Genomic DNA, 6,981 nt, shown 5'->3' on the forward strand with positions numbered 1-6,981 from the left:
GTTGTCATTCGCTTGTTCGCTGGTGATTCGTCTTTCTGCGAGCCGGTGCTCGTTGAGGAGACAGAGGTTGGAGCACATGTCCTCCTGCGCTCGTAGCTCTTACGCCATTAGGGCGTAGAAGTGCGGCCGCACCTGCTCTATGGTGAACACAACATGAACCGGCTTGGGCGGTGGCGCCGGCTCCTGGTCGGAAGCCACGTTCATCGTCTGATTGTCGTCGCTCAGCTCGAAGAGCTCGCTAGCGAGCCAGCATGTCCGGCTGCTAGCCCGAACCGCTGCCAAGCACGAGTCTGACCGCCCTAGCCGACCCAGACCGTTTCCCTCCCCCCCCGTGCGCAATCCGCCCAAAATGGTCAGCGCCGACCGTGCCGCTTCCCCATGCAGGCGATGGCTCCGCGTTCAAACGACACAAGTGTCATCCGTCTGTCCATCTACCGCCCATATTAATGATACGTGGTTGCTCTGACGCCACCTATTCATCCCTCTGCCACCCACCATTGCTATATAAACTGTTGCGCCGGCCATAGCCGCAGTCATCTGCCTTCGTTCCCATTCTCATGTCCACACCACTCCCACCATGGTTTCCTCACGCTCTAGCGCTCTTCGGTACAGGCGGACGACGGACCAAAAGGAGATGGCAGCCATTACTGCCGACTGGCTGGCCGGCAGGCAGCTGGAGGACGACGATGTCCCAATGGAGAACGTGGTAGTCGACGATCGGCGCCAACCCCCTCCTCCGTGCCATCCTCGCCTGTGCATTGCACCATGGCCATCAGTGAGGACTGTGCCCAATACATGGACACAGTGAGGCAAAAGCGTCAGGAGCAGTTCCGGGAGGCGCACGCCGACGCCGCCTACAACCACCATCTCCTCCAGAAGCACCTGCAGGCGGAGGAGCATATCGCCGCGGAGCGGGTGGAGAAGGAGGCGTTGCTCGAGTCATACCGCTCCGTCCGCGAGAGCCGCCTCGCACGCTGGCTGTACCACATGCGGGTGGCGGAGGTTGTGGCCGCCTACAAAGAGCATGATGAAGCGAGCGAGGCGCTGGTTGGTGAGACCGACGACGAGGCGGAGGACAATGCGGGCTCCGCTGAGGCTCCGCCTCGCCAGCACCGAGGCGGAGGACTTCGCCGGCTTCGGCGAGGCCCTGCTCCGCCAAGGCCCCGCCCCGCCAGCAACGAGGCAGAGGACATCGCCGGCTCCGCCGAGGCCTCGCCCCGCCGGCACCGAGGCAGAGGACATCGCCGGCTCCACCGAGGCCCCGCCCCGCCGGCACTGAGGCAGAGGACTTCGCCGGCTTCAGCGAGGCCCTGCTTCGCCGAGGCCCCGCCCCACCAACAACGAGGCAGAGGACATCGTCGACTCCGCCGAGGCCCCGCCCCGCCGGCACCGAGGAGGAGGACTTTACCGACTTCGGTGAGGTCCTGCTCCACCGAACCCCCGCGCCACCAACAACGACGCAAAGGACATCACCGGCTCCGCTGAGGCCCCGCCCTGCCGGCAACGAGGGGGAGGATTTCCCCCGCTCCACCGAGGCGCCGCCCCACCGACAACTAGATAGAGGACATTTCCGGCTCCATCGAGGCCCCGTCCCGCTGCTAACGAGGCTGCGCCACATAGAAAACGAGGTCGCGCCACATAGAAAACGAGGAAGATTAGAACACGGTAGGTCGCTGCCGCTCAGGTCCAAGTAAGGCAACCGTTGCTACCCTCTGGCTGAAGCCAAGCTAGGCAGGTTAACCATTGACGGCCGATTAGCTTCTTGGTGGTGACATGGAGTCGGAGAGCTCTGTTGGAGAAGGACGCTGCTTCAGTTACTTAACTGCAGGTGCAGTTGGGTCACTAACATGTGGCCCCAAGAGGCATCTGGCCCACATGTCAGTGACGCAACTACACTTGCAGTTAAGTCATTGAAGCTTCTGTTCGGCTCAGCCAGACACGGGTGGGTAGCTTCGGTTAATTAATTATACCTCTAGTGCACCCCTTTTTACTTGAAGAATGTATGAAATGTAATGAAATCCGGCATGTTTATATGAAATCCGGTCGTGTATGAATGAATTTAGTTTGATTAGTTCGAATTCTTGTATCACTGGCATTGGATGAACATGCAGAATAATACGTACTAGCATTATTCCCCGGGTGATCACCTCGTTTGCAGCAGTTTCACATGTACTCCCTCCGGTCCTTTTTAGTCAGCATTTAAGTTTTTTCTGAAGTCAAAGTATCTCTACTTTGACCAATATTATAGAAAAAAGTATCAACATTCACAATGTAAAATCAACTGACTTCAAAAAAATCTAATATGCGAAGTAAAAAGGAACAGAGGGAGTACAAAAAGTTTGAGCAGCTTTTTAGCGTTCCTGTACATTGCAATCGAACACATAGGCCTGGAAATTCCTAGAGAACATTCAGAACAATCGATGATTATGCATCTCAGTGATTCACATGCCCGAGCCAATATTTACTTCACAACTAAAGAATAAAGAAAAATCGATCGATGCTGCTGACAGCAAAGGGCGTCCCATTTGAAAATATCAAACGCATGTCTTATTGCTAAAATCAATGAGCAAAATTTGACAAGGTTGTCCCATTCCAAAATGTCAAATGCGTGTTTTTTGCGTACATCAAAGAGCAAACTTTGACAAGGTTTTCCCATTCCAAAATATCAAATGCCTATGATTGTGGAATGGGCAGGGTTTGCCATCAGTTCGGATATTGACATGGCACCTCGTGCTAAATAAACTAGTTGTTCTTTTTGTGCAGTTCCACCAAAATCAACCAAATTCGCGCGTAGCTTGTATTATTTTGCCTTTATATGTTGCAATGCCTTAAACATATCGGCACCTCCTTTCTTGTGGCGGAAATTAATGATTCGAGAATATTCGATGTATTCGTGAACATTTTGTGCAGTTCCCATTGAAATCAAGATGAGCACCCCAGTTTGCATAAATACAAAAAAGTGATTAGTATAAAGAAAACTGTACTATGAATTTACAGTTTAAACAGGCAACCTACATGATCCATGCAGAGCACACATTTAAAAAAAAATGGAACTCACCGGAAGGAATCCTAAAACAACATTGTATTGGCCATCACAGCAACAAAGATGGAGATCCGTGAGTCCTTCTGAGCTAAAGTTAGTTTGTTCTCGTGGGCAATAATGTAACCATCCTTCAACTGCTCCCTTCTTAAAAAGAGAGGCTTGGCTTCTTTATCCTGGCATAATCGGAACTAGACACTTCACGTACTCCATATTCTTCTTCAGAGGAGGATGATCCTGTTGTGCAAAGACAAGACGACAACTAAATACTAATATCCCTGTTTGCTCGAAAACAAGGAAAGGAAATATATAAAATAACACAAATGAAGCACTTCTCAAGGATAGTACCAGTTTGTCATGACAGTATCTAAAAAGTATACAACACCAATACAAATGACAAAGCTCAATCATATGGATGAAATCCGTGGGCGAGTACCAACCTTTGTCAGGAGGCTTATTGTGTAGAGCATATAGATGAAGCACTTCTCCGGAACTATCTATTATTATCTGTTGTGGTTGCCATGCTTACTATATACTCCTTGATTAGTTTAATGTTTCCAACATCTTCTTGTGCAGTTCCACTAAAATATATGTTATATTCAAAGAAGACCCTTGTTTGCACAAGTGGAGATAATTACATATTACATTAAGAGTGGCATCAAATCAGTGGCAAAACAATTGCTCGTTCCAGCCATAGCAATAAATTATGATGCAAAACTATATCATTGCTTGTGTCATCACAGTTCCAGTGCTTCATTACATCACCGGGATTTGATTTTTGTTTTTCTTACACTTGTTCTTCCCCTTCATCACTTGGTTCAATAACAGAAAAGCTTCGCCTTCAATGTAAGATCTGACATGTCAATTAAGGAGCAAAAGTATAACACTAAACAATGACATTAATTTTCTGATGACAGTGGCAAAATACAGGCCAACAGTTGTGAAACATCATTATCTTACCTCAATGGGATATTACGATGCACATACAAATTGAAAATCTTGTCTCCATTTGTGCAGTTCACTAAAATCAAGCAACATTACCTTTTAAGTAGCACAACATATGAAAGCACACTGCACAATCATGTGAAATAAGGCTAGTAATAACATCTCATGATGCGGAATTCAAACAACTCACAAGAAGAAGATCTGAAACAAATTTGCCAACACGGATAGGAAGTCAGATCTCCTCTTGTGCAGTTCCACTAAGATCAAGCAATCAAGCAACGTTGTCGGTGTGACATTTTGGTTGAACTGCACAAAACACTCTTAAAACAAAAGTGTTTTGTGTAGTGCAACAAAAGGTCGCAATAGCAACGAGGTGAAGTAGATAACCATGTTTACATAGAGGTGCAAAGGAAACAACTAGTGGTCAATAGTGGTGGATGACACAGAAGCCAACAAAAAGAAGAATCTAACTTATCTAAATGGGAAAGAAAGCAAGACAGTAGCATTTCTCAAAAAGTGGCATTGATTCATATTAACAGAGAGATTATATTAGCAATAAAATTCGTTAAACATGTAGCTTGCTTTTAACTATGGCATTGCTTCAATTTTCCAGCGGCGTTACTAGAGGGTGTTTGTTTATAGGGACTTTTTGGTGTAGGGAATAAAAAAGTCCCTTTTAGTCCCATCTAAACCAAACAGGAGGGACTTTTAGGGACTAAAAGTGGGTATTTGGGACTAAAGAAACAAGACCCTGAGGGAGAGTCTTTTTTGGGACTTTTTCCAACAGTTACCCCTGCCCTACATCGCACCTTATCTCTATTAGTTCATTACTAGGGGTAACAAGGTATTTTACCATGTCATTTAATAACCTCTAGTCCATGTTTAGTCCTTGGAACCAAATAGGTAGGGACTAGGGACTTTTTAGTTTGGACTAAAAAAAGTCCTAGGACTTTTTAACCAAACAGGGCCTTAGATTAACAACAGCTAAAGAGTTGTACGGGACAGTGGACGCACCAGTACCACGTGCATCTACCGATGTATAAAGGGGTGATGCACAGTCTATTGCAACAAAGAACAAACAACCAAGGAGCATATTTGTGTTGGTCCTAGTTTTGTTATCTTTAGACACCTTTCCCTATATATGTGAGGGTAGCAAATCTAGTCCTGCTCAAACTCTACAGCCTTGTCCCCTAAAATAGAAAGGTCAGTTCGTTACAGATCTGCATACTGCATTTGTCATTGTTTTCCCTTTTTGACCAACATAGGTGCTGGATAGCCAGTGTGTACTACTTTCCCCCTTCCTTTCCTCTTTGAACCACGTCCTAAATTCATGCTATACAACTTTCCCCACTACTTTCCTATTTGATCCAACACCTAGATTCAAGTGCAGAAGCAGAAAAAGCCCACATGCAGCTAGAGCAATGCATGTGGAATAAGTAAATTATACCTTAAGGTTCTCGGGGTGTGGCTCAGTGGGCGGCGGGAGGCCGATCTGCCCACACTATGTACGGCAGCAAGGAAGAAGGGGTCCGAGGCCCTCCCACGACGCCGCTGGGAAAGAGAATAGCTGCACCGGTAGTGGATTCTCTCTCTAGCCGACGGCGACGACATTAAGCCTCCTTCCTTTCCTGGCGGACGGATCCTGCCGGCTCTTTGACCAGCAGTGAGGGGAGAGAGAGAGGCCAACGAAGTCTTGTTTAGATCTGGAGAGGATGAGAGAGTATGAAGAGAGAAACTACAGGCGCTGAGCTCCAACGTGTGTATATATAGTGGAGAGAGAGAGAGTGAAGAGAGCATACCCTAGAAAACAAGCGCCGAGGCTGCAACGTATATAGAAGAAGTGATTTTTTTCTCTCCATAAAAATTGTTTTAAATTGTGAATGAAACATAACTCTTTATTTAACGTAGTGAAGAAAAATACTAGGGGCAATGCTAATACGTGAAGAAAATTTAACACTGGAAGGAGTCTACTCACAATTAACACTGCACGCCTCCCGGTCGCGCTTACTAACATTCACCTGTCGTACATGACCCTCCGAAGTGAACTACTACTGAACCACACACAGTCAAAATATCGGAAAGGTGGGCTGCACCATCCTCCAATTTTAAATATTTTGGGCACTTGTATTCGGCCTAAGTCAGTGTGCCACCGTATGTACTAAGGGTTACAGTGGGTGATAAGAAACTAGGGCGTATTGAGAGTAATTGACATGCCGTCTATTTGTAGGGTCACTTGGAAACTGTGAAACTCTATTCTCGTCTTATTTAGTGGATGAGGCAAATCTTTTGCCTCCATTTCGAAAAAATGAGAAATTCAATTTTTAATTATTTAGTTTGTACACTTTGCTCTCTTCCAATAATTTTGGGCACTTGTATTCGACCTAAGTCAGTGTGCCACCGTACCTCGTACTACTCCCTTCGTCTAGGTGTAAGTTACGTTAGAAGGTGCAGCAGGATCAAGGTGCAAGCAGATTGGAGGAGAAGGTGAAACTTGACCGGTCCTTACTCCAATCAAAGCCCTGATTTCTGTCTCTAAACACAACAATTAATCACAACAATTAAGAGATGCCGTTTTAGCTACCATGTAGGGGCCACGTATTAACTCGCATGGAAGCCGACTTTTATTCCTTGACTGATCAACGTGTAGTTGTGCTCCATGCATTGGGTTTCTGGGGGAGATAGCAAGGCAGAATAAGTAACAACGCTCGCTAGCAATGAGGCTAGGAGGGGATTAAGATGCAAAGTTAATGGATGACGCCTAAACATTTTGGGAATATCTGATTTTTGTAAGATGACTTAACACCTAGACGGAGGGAGTACTACTCCTCAGTCCAGGTTTGATGGAATATTCGTCACCTCTTCTCTTCTTGTACGTACTCCATTATCTCACTTCCTATGGCTTCCCACTCACACGATATTCCTATTCTATGAACCTGTGTGTGTGCGCGTGTGTGTGTTTTAACAGCGTGTGTGTGTTAAAGAGAGCGACACATCGA

This window comes from Triticum urartu, chromosome 4 (assembly GCF_003073215.2).
Source record: "Triticum urartu cultivar G1812 chromosome 4, Tu2.1, whole genome shotgun sequence".
Lineage (NCBI taxonomy): Eukaryota > Viridiplantae > Streptophyta > Magnoliopsida > Poales > Poaceae > Triticum > Triticum urartu.